At 48.2% G+C, this 17,126-nt stretch overlaps 1 protein-coding gene across 1 annotated transcript in view; it reads left to right on the top strand.

Moving 5' to 3' along the window:
* Positions 1 to 510: 510 nt before the first annotated feature.
* LOC311309695 (uncharacterized protein) overlaps positions 511 to 17,126 on the top strand; it is a gene marked incomplete at its 3' end in the record, with an annotated part of 39,084 nt that continues 22,468 nt past the window's right edge. The window contains exon 1 of the mRNA XM_084439019.1: positions 511 to 639. The remainder of the gene's footprint in view (positions 640 to 17,126) is intronic.

Genomic DNA, 17,126 nt, shown 5'->3' with positions numbered 1-17,126 from the left:
CATTGCCTTTTATTCTTAACAGCCATCATTAGCTTACAAAGGAAGTTGTAAAAGCATACATAATTTAATATAGGCCTAGTTTTTGTTCATTTTTGGCATCTGGATGTCATTTAGGCAATTTAACTGTTGGTCGGTCCTAAAGCTGCAACCTCACCTCCTTTCACAATCTATGGTGAAACTGTAACCGCTTTGCTTAGGGATTCACTACTAGGCTATATAAAATGGGCGACCTGTCCTACCGTAAACAGAAAACTTTAGGCTAATCTAAAAAAAATCGTTTCCTAAACCAGTCGTGTTGTGGTGGGCGGATGAAACGGCACGAGCGCGTTCCTGGTTAATGTTTCCCACGGAGGCTCGTGGACACTGGGGCGCGCGCAGCGCTGCGGTCACTCCCACCGACACCAGCTGCATCTGGACGAACTTCAGCACACTTTTCACACTTTTCACCAGTCAGTTTTCACCAGTTTTCGGCCACAGAACCTCGTAGGAAAGCCTCCGAGTGCAGCAAGGGCTAACTAGAGCCTAATGTGAATGTCACAGCAGAGCTCTTAACTTTGTCAGTTCGAATCCCCGGGGTGCAATTTACATTCCACCGACGTGGTTCGCAGCCTTACGCCAGCTGAAATCACATTACGCAAGGTAAGACCCGTCCTGCTTTCATTCTTTCTATAGCCTATTTTATCATAATTTTGTTTATAGCAAGTCTAGTTACCTCCCATTCCAACTGGCTGAGACACATCCCATTGTTGTCACACGACTTTGACTTGACGTTGACTTCACTGACACTCGTTGTTCTGCCCCTCTGAAGCTGACAGTCAGCAGTATGAGCAGAGGTGTAGTGGAGAGGAGCTACACGTATCCAACCACCACTTATGTAAACTGTAGCATTTCATCAGAGTAGCCTATCCACTTCTTTTGTCACCACTGCACCCCCGGCTGTAAGATTCTGTCTTCAGTGAACGAATACAGGTAGCCTACAGGCGTTATAATAGACTGATATCAAGATTTAAGATATCCGATGATCAAAAACACATTCTGGTGTATTTGTATGCACCAGTTTGTACTGGACTAGCCTGTCTGCTGCTAGTTAGCTATCTTGAATGCCAACATGACCATTTATTTAGCTAATAAATACATGTATTTAATTGTATAAATGTCCAAAAGCCAGGGAGCCACTGCAGAGGAGCTTAAGAGCTGCAGGTCTATAGGCTAACCCTAATAACCCTATAGCTGATACATTAACAGGCCTTCCTCAATGCTGTTAAACGCTCTGTCAGTCACAGATAGCTTGAAATATATTGTCTACACTGAGGCTCTCAAGGTGGTCGATGGCAGCACAGCCACAGCGCACACACACACACACACACACACACACACACACACACACACACACACACACACACACACACACTCACACACACACAGTTGATGACAACAAAGACCACTGAAATGACTGAACTGCTTAAGGAGACAAATTGCGGTGGGATCCTCCAGCCAGCCAGGGCACGAGAATCCAATTTAGTGTCATTGGTGTTATTAAGACCTGACACACAAACAAACACACACACACACACACACACGCACACACTCATTAACTGCAGGCTTCTGCAGGGGCAGGGTTGCAGGCAGCCCATCTCAGCCCATCTCTAATAGTAATACACAATATATATATATATATATATATATATATATATATATATATATATATATATATATATATATATATATATATATATATATAATATACATCCTAGTTGCTGGGAGGTAACAAAGCAAAGCAGCCAGTTAAAGGACTGTAGGCTACTGCGAGTGAAATGCTAAATGCTAAATAAAACCCGATCGGAAGCATTCTTTGTGGTGATTTTTTTGCCAGAACATCAACGGACACTAGAGATCACGCGGTGAGTTTCCTGTCTTTGAAAACAAGAATTTATGGTGTTTTTGAGGGATTTTGTCTAGATGCACCTATGAATCCATTGAGTGTGCTGGCGGCGATGGGCTATATTTCGAGAGTGCATCGTTTGACAAATTTCTTATGTCGGCCATTGTATATGATCGTAAATAACCTTATAACATGGCTTATAATGGTAAATTCCGAATCTGTCTTTTAACATTAGATATAACTGATCTTGTTAGATAATATAGTCTAGCTAGCATAGTCTACAGCCAAACGGCTGACTAACTAGCTAGGTGTAGCTGCTTAAGGCTTAAGCTAGCCAGCTATTCTAGCTACTAGCTTGCTACCTTCTTCTTTGTTGTTTGGGCAGTTGTTTCTCCTCTCCCCCCCCCAGGCTTGGGGCCGAGGGGCTATCCTTTTACCACCCTGAGCCTGGGTGAGGGATCACCCGGGCTATATATCCGGGCACACCTCCAGGAGCCATGTCACCGTTTTGTCATCCACAACCGTCAGGCCACGCATTCCATTGGGTGCCCGATATATCGGACAGTCCTGGATGACGTGATCTATGGTTTGTTCCTCGGTGCCACACTTGCATGCCGCACGGGATGCCAAGCCCCATCTGTGCATTGATGAGCGGAAGCGTCCAACGCCGGTCCGGAGACCATTAAGCCTCACCCACGCCGGCCTGGGTAGGTCCATCCCGGTAGGGGAAGCACCGGTAGCCGGGATAAAATCATGGAGTCTGGAGGTGTTTGCCTCCCACTCCACACGGCAGGTTTGGTCAGCCCATCCTGCCTCACTGATGTTAAGATCTCTGCATTGCTGCAGGAGATCCCGCGTGGCAGACATAAATGGGTGTCTCGACTTGAGACGCCGGGGAGGCTCCGCTGTTGCAGTGAGTCTGTCATAGAGCAGGTGGCTAAGCTCCACGGCCCGGTAGGCGAGACATGCAGTGGTTCCTGTGCAGTGGAGGCCAGCGGGCTGCATGCCTGCATGGATGGGAAGGTTGTCCACAGGAGTGGGACGCAGGCATCCTGTCACAATGCACAAGGCTTCGTTGATGGGAGGATCGATGAGGCGAGTGTGAGCGCTGCAACACCACACCGGTGCGCAATATTCACTGGTTGAGTAGACCAGGGCTAGGGCTGCCGTACGCAGTGTTTTTGCGCCGGCACCCCAGCCTGATCGGACCAGTCGCCTCATCAACGCCACACGAGCTGTTAACTTCTTTCGCAGTGACTCGAAGTGTCGGCGGAACGTGAGCGACCTGTCCAGAGTCACGCTGAGATAGGTTGGTTCAGCGCAGCATGGCAGGAGTGTTCCATCGATGTGCACTCGGAGCTCACGTTTGGCTTCCTTGTTGTTAAGGTGGAAGTCTGCCCACACCATCTTTGCCTTGCTGAGCTTCAATCTCCATTTCTGGAGGTATGTTGCTAGTGTCTGCATGTCCTGGCTCAAGGTCTCCTCCACGGCCTGCCAGTCTCCAGCGGAGTACACCAGCGCAAGGTCGTCCGCTATCGGTGGTGAGGGTGAAGCTGCGGTTTCGGACAAACTCCATGATCATGCTGACCATGTGCCTGTCCGGCAGCAGGCGGAGCAGCTTGCAGGTGAGGCCGCGGTGCCATACGGTGTCGTAGGCAGTCATCAGTTCTATAAAGACAGCTCCGGCCTTCTTTTTAGCCGAAAAGCTGTCCTCGATGTCTTGAGTCATCAAAGTGACTTAATCTACGGTCGAACTCCCACGTCGGAACCCGGCCTGCTCCTGTGGGAGCAGTGGGTCGATGATTGGTTCGACGCAGGCGTAGATTAAACGCTTGAGGATCTTGAATGGGATACATAACAGAGAGATGGGGCGGGAACTCTTGGGGTCCCCTTCAGGCTTGTTCGGCTTAGGGATTGCGACAACTAGGGCTCTTCTCCAGATTTTGGGGATCTTGAATTGGCGCAAGCAGGAAGAGAGAAACGCTAATGACATTCACAGGAACATGGAAGTCAGGCCATGCATGTAATCACATGTAATTAGTGTGTAATAGTGGTACACGGCATCAGACTGTAATCAGACTTCAAGTCACATCATACGACTGGCATGCATTGGTCTCTGAGTGTGTGTGTTTGAGTACGTGTGTTTGTGTGTGTAAGTACTGTACAGTACTGTAGGTGTGTTTGTGTGTGTGTGTGAGTATAGCAGGTGTGTATGTGAGAGAGTAAATGAAAGTGTGTGTGTGAGAGAGAGTAGGTGGGTGTGTGTGTGTGTGTGTGTGTGTGTCTAAGTGTGTGTATGTACGTGTGAGAGTGTGTATGTGTGTGTGTGTGTGTGTGAGAGTAGGTGTGTGCATGTGTGTGTGTGTGTATCTGAGAGAATGATGTGGAGTAGGCAGCAGTCTGAGGGGCTGCAGTGTTATGAGGAGCCAGATTGGCCCTGAGGCTGAGAGCCTCTCTGAGAGACACCCACATGCTGCAGCACAGAGTTGCATTAGACACGACACAGGGGGGAGAGAGGAAAGGAGGAGAAGAGAGGAGAGGAGGAAGGAGGAGACGGCGATTATGGGAAGGAAAAGGGAGGAGAAGCACGAAGGAGAAAGGGATGTCAGGTTGCAGCCGATCACCCTCTCAGCAAGAGAAGGCATAGGGACAGGGGGAGTAGGGATAGGGACAGGGGGAGTACGGTTAGGGATAGGGTTAGGCTGGGTAGCTCAGGTACAGTCCCTCTGATACTGATCCAGTTCTACTGAATATTTGATATTAACCAGTTGCATTAGATTAGAGAATGACTCCAGATGCCTCTGGGTTCGTGGCTTAGACCTCCTTCCCTCTCATAAGAGAAGCTGTGTTGTCCCTTCGGTCAGGCAGTCAGTCTCATGTCGTGCTGTCAGTCAGTCTCATGTTATCCTCTCAGGCAGTCTCATGTTGTCAGCATAGCCAGTGAGCCTGCCGGTCGACGCCCTGCTATGACAGAGCCATGCGTACCAACACTGTGACCTCATCCATGTGTTCCGCCCTGACAATCTAAACAGTCTGGACTCACTAAGAGGAGGGCAAGGATGGAGGGAAGGCATGTGATCATGGTTCAGGACATATTTCTCTATCAGTATCATCAGATAGTGTGTGTGTGTGTGTGTGTGTGTGTGTGTGTGTGTAAGTGTGTGTGTGTGTATGTGTGTGTGTGTGTGTGTGTGTATGTGTGTGTGTGTGTTAGGGCTGTCAAAAAAAATTCGAAGTTCGAAATATATTCGAATTTATTTAAAATAAATAAGTTCGAACCTAAATTTGAGAATTCGAATATTATTAATAATTAATATTATATATAAATTGTATGCAGCGAATCATGTTCATGCACGAAAAGTTCATTTCCTGCGCGCCAGAAATACGTTTGTTAGTGAGAAAAGTGAAAATGGAGGAAGAGCTGGTCCCATTAGCTAGCAGTAGGAGCCCTGTTTGGGATTTTTTTGGATTCGTGGCCATCAATGGCGAGGTCAAAGATAAGAAACGGGTTATATGCAAGCTCTGCAGAGCAAGCGTGGTATATTCCAATACCACAAGCAACCTGAGGAGCCTCCTACGGTCCAAGCAGGCCCTGCTGGGACTCCCACAACACAAACTCATCAACGACTGTCCAACTCGCTGGAATAGCACCTATGATATGGTCTGCCGCGCATCTGAACAACAGGCGGCTGTTGCTGCAGTTATTCTGGAGAAAAAAATATCCCGCCTTGAATTGACAACAAATGAATGGAGAATGCTGGAACAAGTTAGAGAGGTTCTGAAGCCATTCAAGGTGGCAACCGAAGCTTTGTCAACGGACAAATACCCCACAGCATCCGCTGTATTGCCATTGCAGCACATCCTTCTGTCACAGCTACGAAAACCTCTCCCTGATGAACTCCCGGCAGTGCGAGACATGAGGAAAAAAATGACTGAAGATCTCGGAAAGCGGTATAATAAGGAGGATGAGAGCGAAACGGTCCTGCTTTTAAATGTAGCAAGCTACCTTGATCCTCGCTTTCACAAACTAGTGCATCTGTGTGATGACGAGAAGGAGAACGTGTATAGTACTATTCGGGCTGAGATTGCTCTCGCACGAGCCGGGACAGAGGCGGAGATGGAGACAGAGACGGAGAGAGAGCCAGCTGACCCAGCACCACTCACTGCGCTGTCCGCTATGTGCGACCTCTTCGGGGAGACATACAGGGAGAATGTTGCACCTGCCCCCCAGCCGAGTACCCTCTTAGAGGAAGAGATGAAACGCTACCAGAGCGAGACACCACTACGAGCCGACCAGGATCCACTCTTGTGGTGGAAAACGACAGGCTCACTAAAGTACCCAAACATTGCTCAGCTAGCGAGGCAGAAGTTGGTCATCCCTGGCACTTCGGTGAGATCAGAACGGGTGTTTTCCTCCGCTGGAAACATTGTCAACAAAAAACGTTCTGCCCTGGACCCGGAGCAAGTGGATCGTCTCGTTTTCCTTGCCAATAACCTCCAGTGATAGCCTACTTTCGGCTCCAAATGGACATGGACACCTATTTGTTGTTTTAATCAGTACCATAGGCTGGCTACTCAACCCACACACTGACATGTAGGCTAAGTTAAAAGTGCTTATTTAGTTATAAGTCCAACAACGACATTATTGTTTAGTGGTGATATAGCCTAGGCTAAACAAGGCTATGCCTCTCTGTTCTCAATAGTTCTATACAATTGGATGATAAAAGAAGAAGAAAAAAACCTAAACAGAATGTAATTTAGGTTTATGTTTTAGGGTAGCCGTTTGAATACTTTTTGTGTTAAGAAATAAACGGGGGTTTCCTATTTATTATTTCCATATTATTGTGTGATTAATAAATGCCGAGTTGTGGCAAATTACATCCACGAGAAAGTGCTTTATTCACTTGCGCATTTGGCTATATAAACTGCAGAGGGCTCATTTTAAAAATGATCTTGCATGGTTGGTAGGCTAAGTCAAGTGAATTAGAGTCACAACCATTTTGGTCCACACAGTTGATCTAAAATATGTTTATAGGCTACACGAGAGGCCCCATATGTAGGCCTCTAGGCTTTGTAGGCCTCTAGGCCTGTTAAATTAGTAAGTTCACCAACGTCCTCTATTCTACTGCCCCTTTGTGGAAAATAACGCGCAGGCCAGTTTAGAGGCAGCGTCACCATATTGCGCAAACAATAAGTATCTTATTTTTGTGAATTATGATAGATTTTTTTTTTGTGGATTTTTTTTATTTTTTATAGTAGGACCTATAATATTCGAATATTATTCGAACCCTAATAAATAAATTCGAATATATTCGAACTCAATTTCCTGGCACTTTTGACAGCCCTAGTGTGTGTGTGTGTATGTGTGTGTGTGTGTGTGTGTGTGTGTGTGTGTGTGTGTGTGTGTGTGTGTGTGCGCGTGTGTGGATTAAGTGGAATAGGATTGCCATGTCCTGCCAGATTCTGTTGGATGTGTGGGAGGATACAATCAAGACGGTGCTGCATAATTGATCTGTGTGTGTCAGGAGTGTAGTATGTGTGTTTGTGTGTACTGTTCAGTCCTGTGTGTGTGTGTGTGTTTACTGTTCACTCATGTGTGTGTAGGGATGGGTATCGGAAACCGGTATTTTTTAGTACCGTACGTCATTGGGTCAGTACCAAAATATCAATAAGCTCATGGACAAACAGTGCTGCTATCTGTATGGACAAACGTTTGTTTCATAAATCAGTCAACGCAGCTGGCATCCGTCCCCTAATCATGACGAAGCTGCTGGTGAGAGGCCATGGCATTTTTATTGTTTGCCTCTCTCTAGTACAGTAGGCCACTTGAGGAAGTAGGCATGGCAGACAGGGCAAAACGGTACTTTACCAAGTCTACCGACGGTGCTAAATGCAATTCATGTAAAAACTAAGTTGTGTCCAAAGGGGGTAACACCAGTAACCTCATGAAACTAAATGTGAAGCAGTGCAGCGTGTTTGACTGCTTTAATGAAGCTGCTAATGCTAATGCTGGTGGCGCTGATAGCAATGCTGCAGCAGCAGATGAGCCAGGCTACAGATGCAGGTAACACTCATCATCGTTATTATAAATAAGTCTGTACAATGTTTCCCTAACCATTGAAAGACACCCCCAAAAATGAATGCCAACAATTGTGGATGTTTTTGTGCGTGGCTGTAAGCCAGCGCACCAAAGACAGCAAATGTCTGGTTGTCACTCTCTTCCTCCGTTGGGTTGTTGACCTGCAGTTCTATGTTGCTACCACAAGAGGCAGTGGTCCGCCTTCCATGCCAAAGGTTGCGGGTTCAAGCCTCGCAGGTTCAAGCCTCGGTGTGGACAATATTTTGTCACTGGATGTTTTATCATCATTAGGTCGTCCTCAGACGAGCTTGACAGCGAAGTCTCCAATCATCTCGGTCGTCCATACATCCAGCCAGTTCCGCAGAACTCTCCACTCCTGCGTCCCTCCTCAGTACATCCACGTATGTTGGTGTGGGACATCCTCTTAATCGGTGCCCGTGTGTTGGCTCCCAAAGCACCAGCTTGCTGGCTGGGAGTTCATGATGTCTGTGGCAGTGGACAGCAAGTTTCAGGGCCCTCCATGCCAGCACTTTTCTCACCTTAAGGTCCTGTTCTGATGAGTTGACCCAGGAACCCAGATATTTGAAGTCGCTAACTTCTGCTAGAGCATTGCCCCCTGCTGTATTGAGAGGTGGGTGGTCCAGGTGGGTGTTGTAAGTGATTGCCTCGGTCTTCTTTGTATTCAACCTGAGGCCAACCCTGGCACATTCTGCCTCTACTCTGTTCAAGAGCTCCTGTGCCTGCTCCACACGGTTGGGCATCAGACAGATGTCGTCTGCATAGTCCAGGTCTGCCAGGACTACAGCAGGGTTTCTTCTAGACTTCCTAGGTGTTATTATGAAGCCAAGCTCCTGCTCCTGCCCACTGATGGCTTTCCTAAGCGTGTAGTCCAGGGCTACAAGGAAGAGGAAGGGGGCAAGAGTGTCCCCCTGTAGTACTCCTGCTAGGATGTCAAACTCCTCACTGTTGTCATCCGGGGTTACCACTCTGGCTCTTGTGCCCCTGTACATGGCCTCTATGGCCCGGAGTAGGTTAGGAGGGACCCCGTAGGCCTTCAAGATTTTCACCATCTCTGTGTATTGAGTCAAATGCTTTTTTGAAATCAATAAAACACAGGACTGCTGTTGGTTGTTCTTTTTCACCTCCTCGATGATCCTCCTTAAGGCCAGGATGTGGGCTACAGTGGTGGGGGCAGGTGGGTGGCCCGGAGAGAGGTACATTGTCCACGACCAGCTCTGACCAGAGGGAGCGGAGTCTTGCCATCACGCCAGTATCACGCCACAGATCCCACAACTCAGCCCGAGTGGGCTAGAGACCCACGGTCTTTGCCAGTGGGTGCAAGGAGATTGCCCAGAGGTCACTGTACTGCACACAATCAGCTCTGACCCAAGCGGGCGGAGTCTCGCCACCACGCCACTATCCATGCCATGAACTCCACAACTCAGCCCCTGAGCGGGCTAGAGACACACGGTTTTCACCAGTGGGTGTATGGAGATTGCCCGGAAGTAACTGCACTACACCCGAACCGCCCTGACCCGAGGGGGCGGAGTCTCGCTGCCATGCACCCCACAACTCAGCCCCTGAGAGGGCTAGAGATACAGTCTTCACCGGTGGGGGCAGGTGGGTAGCCCAGAGAGGGGTCCACAGCGCCCAACCCAATATGACGCGAGGGGGCGGAGTCTTGCCACCACGCCACTCTCAACGCCACGGACCCCACAAATTAGCCCCTGAGAGGGCTAGAGAAACACGGTCTTCACTGGTTGGGGCAGGTGGGTAGCCAGGAGAGGGCACCACTGCCCCCGACCCAATATGAACCGAGGGGGCGGAGTCTCGCCACCACGTCACGGACCCCACGCCTCAACCCTTGACTGGGCTAGAGACACAGGGTCTTCACTGGTGGGGGCAGGAGGGTGGCCCGGAGAGAGGTACACTGTCCACGACCAGCTCTGCCCCGAGGGGGCGGAGTCTCGCCATCACGCCACTATCCATGCCACGGATCCCACAACTCAGCCCCTGAGTGGGCTAGAGAGACACAGTTTTCACTAGTGAGTACATGGAGATTTTCAAGAAGTAACTGGACTAACCCTGAACTGCTCTGACCCGAGGGAGTGGAGTCTCGCCACTATCCACGCTACAGATCCCACAACTCAGCCCCTGAGTGGTCTGCTGGGTGCATGGAGATTGCCCGGAGGGCTCTGCACTGCCCCTGACCCATTCTGTCCCAAGGGGGCGGAGTCTCACGTCCACTCCACACGGGAAACCTGTGTACCCCTACCTCTCCTATGTGATGGATTAGCATTGAAGGCATTGGAACTGATGTGTCCAGGCGACAAGACCTATCTTAATTTATCAGACATTATTTAATATCATTGTAATTCACAGCTATTTCAGTGGCATGACTAGCTTCTGTCGACCAGTCCTGAACAGAAACAAGCCAGCCACGCACATAGGCCAGGCTGGATCTGGCCTGGTTAGCATACTGTAAGTCAATGGAGGTTAACATAGCGGAAATTAGCATTGCGATTAGCGGACATTTTCTGACTGGGAATGAGAGATGATGTAATGAAAATATTTTCAGTTGCTGTAGCTAGCTACATAAGCAATGTAGCCACAGTTCAGTCTGTATTCTGATGTTAGTAACTGTTACTGTTAACGGTTAGTTGTTACAGTAGTGATATGACCACAGCCCTTAACCCCAGTAACCACCCCCCTTCCAGAGGCACATAATCAGACACCCTCATACCTGCTTGGCTTGCAGTTGAAAAGAGAAACATCATAGGTGAGCTTGCCAATGTGGCAAAGGTTGCCATAACCAGTGATGGAAGGCCAACTGAGACCGAAACATTGACCCAGGCAGTGTATGAGTCCCAAAGTGTATCGATAAGAGTATCGATATAAGTACCGGCATTGATAAGTACCTGTATCGATACCGATATCGATAAAATCCTAATGATACCCATCCCTATGTGTGTGTGTGTGTATGATGGTCCTCATTTGTGCACAGTACAGTGTTTTTTAAGAGGTGTGCATGCCAGCATGTATGGACCCAGCTGTGTGTGTGTGTGTGTGTGTGTACTGTATGAGTGATGTGAGTAATTACCTCCGTCCAGGACGAAGTCCGGGGGAGGAGATTATGTTTTCGGGGGGGGTCCCCTGTGTCTCGTGAGTCTGAGTCAGCAGGATTACACAAAAACTACCAGACCGATTTTCCTGGAACTTGGTGGAGGGGTGAAACATGGGCCAAGGAAGAAACCAGTAAATTTTGGAGTGGATCACACACACACACACACACACACACACACATACACACACACACACGCACACACACACACACACACCTGCATCCACAGTTAACTCCGACACATGTTCTGACAGGAGTACACTTCACCTCAACACTTTGACCCTGGATTGATAGCTCACTTTTACCACCTCCAGCTAACTCTGTCAGTCCATGATGTGTCTGGAAATGAAAGTTCGATCACTTTTACTGCAGCAGTCGTCACAACAGCATGAGACTTCCAGTCCCTGTGACATGTGTTGACCTGAGGCAGGCATAGAGGCTGTGGTAAAGTCCTGAGGCAGGTATAGAGGCTGTGGGTAGAGTCTTCAGGCAAGTATAGAGGCTGTGGTAGAGTCCTGAGGCAGGTATAGAGGCTGTGGTAGAGTCCTGAGGCAAGTATAGAGGTTGTGGTAGAGTCCTGAGGCAGGGATAGAGGCTGTGGGTAGAGTCCTCAGGCAAGTATAGAGGCTGTTGGTAGAGTCCTGAGGCAGGTAGAGGCTGTGGGTAGAGTCCTGAGCAAAGACATTACCGAACGGGCCTACCGGGCCCAGGGGCCCAAGACCTCACGGGGCCTTTTGCATTTCTTGTTGCAGGGACACTGATAGAAATTTAGGGTGAGATTCCTTACTCAAACATAAAAAAAACATTAATATTTTGAACAGTTTATAGGGGCCCACGTCTTTTAAAAAAAGAGAGAAGCTTGTGTGAGCTACATATTTTCTATAGCCGTTAATCTAATGGGTGGGAATGTAGGCTACCTTTCCATAGATTAATGAATAGGCTATAAAACTAGTCTATAGAGGGCACTATTAAAGTTTGTGAACGTGAGACAGATCACACAGGTGCAGGTCATAAGGTCAATTGGTTCAATCTGTTTGTTCTTGACAAAGAACCGTACATGTAAAATGGAGCACCGTCACATATTAAGTGGAGCAGCAAAACGACAGATTTGAAAAGAAAAAGAGACAGTAAGATGCTTTACAGCAGGTTCCTCACATTTCCTTTTTTTTTTTAAGAAAACAAACTGAGAACAACAGTGTTGCGGCCGAGGCTGTAGGGGGGTGGAGGGGAGCTGGTAGGGAGGGGGCCCCTCTACACATCCAGGCCCAGGGGCCCATTTTTTCATGATCCGTTTATGGTCCTGAGGCAGGTATAGAGGCTGTGGTAGAGTCCTGAGGCAGGTAGAGGCTGTGGTAGAGTCCTCAAGCAGGTATAGAGGCTGTGGTAGAGTCCTGAGGCAGGTAGAGGCTGTGGAAGAGTCCTCAGGCAAGTATAGAGGCTGTTGGTAGAGTCCTAAGGCAGGTATGTGGGTAGAGTGTAGACCCGTGTCTTGTGGTTATTAATGCCTGGCTGAGAGAAGACAACTGCTCATGTTTCCACTAATCCCAACCCCAAACACTTATATTTTTAGACCGCCTGAACGCCTCACGTGGGGTCACCAATTATATTAAAAGCCCGGGTTTTAACTATTCACAAGAGAGAGAGAGACAGAGAGAAAGACAGAGAGATAGAGAGAGGCAGAGAGAGAGAGAGAGGCGGTGTATTTTTGACCATCATTATGCAGAATACTGCAGTCCCACAATGCTGTGTTGCAGCTTGATGTGGCCCTAGCCTACCTTAGCTGAGGAGAGCACATTGTTTCCGCCTGCTTGTGTACACATCCTGGTGTAACTGTGGCCATGTGCATCCATGTGTGAACTCTACTGTACATATGAGCTGCATATGAACTATGTGTGCCCTATACTGTATATGACCTGTATGTGTATCCATGTGTGTAGGGTTAGGGTTATAGCTAACTATGTGTGAGGATCATGGTGGCTGTCCTCTCCCCTCCTCTCCTTCCCTCCTCTCCTCTTCCCTTCTCTCCTCTCACTTCCCCTCCTCTCCTCTCCTCTCCTTCCCTGGCCCTCCTCTCCTCCCCTCCTCCCCCCTCCGCTCCTTCCCTGGCCCTCCTCTCCTCACCTCCTCTCCTCTCTTCTCCTCTCCTTCCCTCCTCTCCCCTCTTCTCCTCTCCACTCCACTCCCCCCTCTCCTCTCCTTCCCTCCCCTCCTCTCCTTTTAGCTCTCCTCTCCTCCTCTACCCTCCTCTCCTTCCCTCCCCTCCTCTTCTCTCCTCTCCTACCCTCCTCTCTCTCCTCTCCCCTCCTCTCCTTTTCTCTCTCTACTCCTCTCACCTCCTCTCCCCTCCTCTCCTCTTCTCTCCCCTCCCCTCCTATTCTCTTCTCTTCTCTTTTCTCTCCTCTCTCAAATTCAAATTTTATTTGTCACATACACAATTATACAGAGTACAATGCACAGTGAAATGCTTAAAATACCCATCCGGCAAACACAAGTACAAAGAATAATGGTGCTGCTGCCCATCCAAGTGGGGATGCTCCCTGACAGAATGCTCTCAATGGTGCAGGTGTAAAAGTTCTTGAGCACCTTGGGGGGAGCTTGAAGTCCCGCAGATGTCTGAGATGGTAGAGACGCTGTCGGGCCTTCTTTACCAGGGAGCTGATGTGGCAGGAACCATGTTAGGTCCTGCGTAATGGTCACCCCAAGGTATTTAAAACCGTCCACCCTCTCCACCTGGGCCCCGCTGATGCTGAGTGGATGGTAATCCCTCTGCTGCTTCCTGCTAAAGTTTACTATCATTATTCCTTGGTTTTGCTGATGTTCAGCATGAGGTTCTTCTATTGGCACCAGTTCTCGAGGTGGTTGATCTCCATCAGGTAGTCCTTCTCGTCGTTGTTAGAGATCAGGCCCACCACAGCTGTGTCATCAGCAAACTTCACAATGGTGTTGGAGTCTGAAGCGGCCGTGCAGTCGTGGGTGTATAATGAATACAGCAGAGGGCTCAGCACGCAGCCTTGGGGGGCTCCGGTGTTGAGGGCGAGAGGGGACGAGACATGGTGGCCTACTCGTTCTACCTGTGGTCTGCCGGTCAGGAAGTTAAAGACCCAGCTGCACAGGGAGGGGGGTAGACCAAGGTCTCTCAGCTGGGTAACTAGTATTGAGGGGGTTATTGTATTGAAAGCTGAACTGTAATCGACAGTTTTCTATCATAGTCACCCCTCCTGGTGTCTAGGTGGGCTAGAACGGTGTGTAGTATGTAGGCTATGGCGTCGTCTGTCGATCTATTGGGGCGACGTGCGAATTGCAAAGGGTCTAGGTTTGCAGGCAGGGAGGCTATGATTAGGTTTTTGATCATCCTCTCAAAGCACTTCATCACTACAGATGTAAGGGCTATGGGGTGATAGTCATTCAGACAGCTGGGCTTGGGCTTCTTAGGGACAGGGACTATAATCGAGTCTCCCCTCCTCTTCTCTCCTTCCCTTCCCTCTTCCCCTCCTCTCCCTTCTTCTCCTCTCCACTCCTCTCCCCCTCTCCTCTCCTCCTCTCCCCTACTTTCCTTCCCTCCCCTCCTCTCCTACCCTCCTCTCTCTTTTCTCCCTTCCTCTCCTTTCCTCTCTCTCCTCCCCCCTTCTCTCCTCTCTCTCCTCTCCTCTTGTCTCCTCTCCTCTCCTGGGTTTAGTTTGATTGGCCACGGTTACCATGGCAGAGTGTCCTGATGGGGTGTGAAATTTCAGAGCGGGGGCGTTTTAAGACAGCCGAGTGGTGACATCAGGAGAGAGTGTGAAATCCACGCTTACTGACACACACACACAGCAGACAAAATATCAACATCAACTGCTCAAGGTCAAGCAGATGGCCGTTCTTGTCATGGCCCTACCCAGTAACTATGACTCACAGTGGAATTCTCTGTCTAGGAAATGAGAAGGTGTCTCTGCATGTGTGTACTGTGTTTTGGGAAAGCATGCGTTCAAGTGTGTGTGTGTGTGTGTGTGTGTTTGTTTGTGTGTGTGAGTGTGTGTGCGTGCGTGCGTGAGTGTGTGTGTGTATGTGTGTGTGTGTGTGTGTTTGTTTGTGTGTGAGTGTGTGTGCGTGCGTGCGTGTGTGTGTGTGTATGTGTGTGTGTGTATTTTTTTATATATATATTTATATGTTATGTACTGTTTTTACTATGCGGGCCACGAGCCTGTAATAAAGTTTATATATATTTGAGCTGCTGAGAAGTGAACGGCTGAATGTCCCGTTTCAGCCAGCCGACTCAGCATCGTGTTTCCTTCCTCTGACGATCAATCAGGACGTGACAGACACCGTCAGACACACAGAGCTAGTGGAGCGGAGTGGATATCTGTGGATATGTGCTATTTAAAGGATAAACATGGTGGTTCAATGTAACACTTTCCAGATATCTTTAGGCAACAACAAAACAAATTTGTATAACTATTTTAGAATTCATCCATAAAAAATATTTTCAAACATGTTTTTATAGGTCTGAATCTGCCACTCAAAACTGGGCTGACAGTTCTCTGAGCAAATGACCAACTGGAATCATTATGATTGACAGGCGCGGGCCCGGTACCATAGCTACCACCACTCCGAGCTAGACCGCACAAGAGCTAGATCGCACAACAGACAGATCAATAGCCAACATACAGAAGGTGACTGTCCAGTAATGGTATGCTAACCAGGGGAAAGCACAACTATTGTCTTTATGAAAGTAACTAGCTTAGCTAGCTAGCTAACTTCATGATGAGCGTATGGGGAATATAAAATTAGATAATGTTAGCTACTAGCTAATAATCCACGAACGTTAGCTGTCACCATTCGAACGCACGATGGGTAATGAACGTAGGTACAGTAAATTTATATAGCTAGCTAACCAGATAGTCCAGTCCTTTCAACGCATTAATATATACATTTATTCAAGTTTAATTTAAATTTACTTTACATGCCAAGTTAAACAGTCAAATGATTGTAACCCATAATTCTACTAGAAGCAGCATATTCAAGACACTACAATAGTAGTGAAGTGGCTCTCAAGCACCACATTGTGGCCATGAAGGAGTAACGTTATTTGGAGATGGAGTGTATTATAGTCTGGTGATCCCCTTGCCAGTGAGCCAGTGCAGTGGTCATTTATATAGCATGCTGTCATTCGCGAATCAAATGAGGTGTAACGTTAGCCCTTTTACACACAGCGTTCAAGCTGTCAAATTACACTGATAAAGTTGTAGTAGACCTACACAGGTGTGGCTGCATAACAATATAATAGGAGAGGGGGGGGGGGTGGCAGTGGTTCAATACAGTAACAAGTGCTACTATTACTACCCCCCAGTGATCAGTCAATTAGTCAGTCTAGTGAAAAAATGGCACATATATTCTAAGAGTTCTAGCTGTGTCACATTGAGATTGCACTGCTGACTGTCCATGTTAAAACATGATTACATTATATGTCTTTATTGCCCACTAGGTAAATTTGCCTGAGTCAGACAAATAAAACCCATCACAGTACATCACATCACAATACAAATCACAAAAAGGCAAGAGGTAGGGTCTCTAAAAAGAATTTTGCGCAGAAGTGCTTGTGCATTGTGTTTGTGTCCACATAGGGGGTGTTGGCACACCGGGGCCAGTTCATCCACTCATAGGTGGGGGGGGGATTATGTTTGTTCGGGAGCCTTATCACAGAAGGGATGAAGCTGGCCCTGCCTGTTTGTTTTAAATACAGTTCCTACCAGAGGGCAGGATCTGTAAGCAGGTGCTAAAGTTGTTAGTTGAGTGTCTTGTGATTTTACTTGCTTTCTTCACCGCCCTCTGGTCGTAGAGCTGCTGGAGGGTTGAGCACTGCACCCCGCGGAGCTCCGCCCCCAGGGTGATCACCCTCCGCAGTTTGGCCTTGTTGGTCTCTGAGAGCCCCTCATACCAAACATCACAAGAGGGTTCAACATTAGACCTATTATCTAACATGGATTGGTTATGAAAGGAAAAAAGGCAATATGCATTCTTTCAATGTATTACATTGTTCCTCAACAAGGGAGAGGAGGGGGGGTGGC

The sequence above is a fragment of the Borostomias antarcticus genome (assembly GCF_949987555.1).
Source record: "Borostomias antarcticus genome assembly, chromosome: 5".
In the NCBI taxonomy this organism is placed as follows: domain Eukaryota; kingdom Metazoa; phylum Chordata; class Actinopteri; order Stomiiformes; family Stomiidae; genus Borostomias; species Borostomias antarcticus.
The sequence above is the reverse complement of the archived record's forward strand: the minus strand, read 5'-3'. Positions and strand labels throughout refer to the sequence as shown.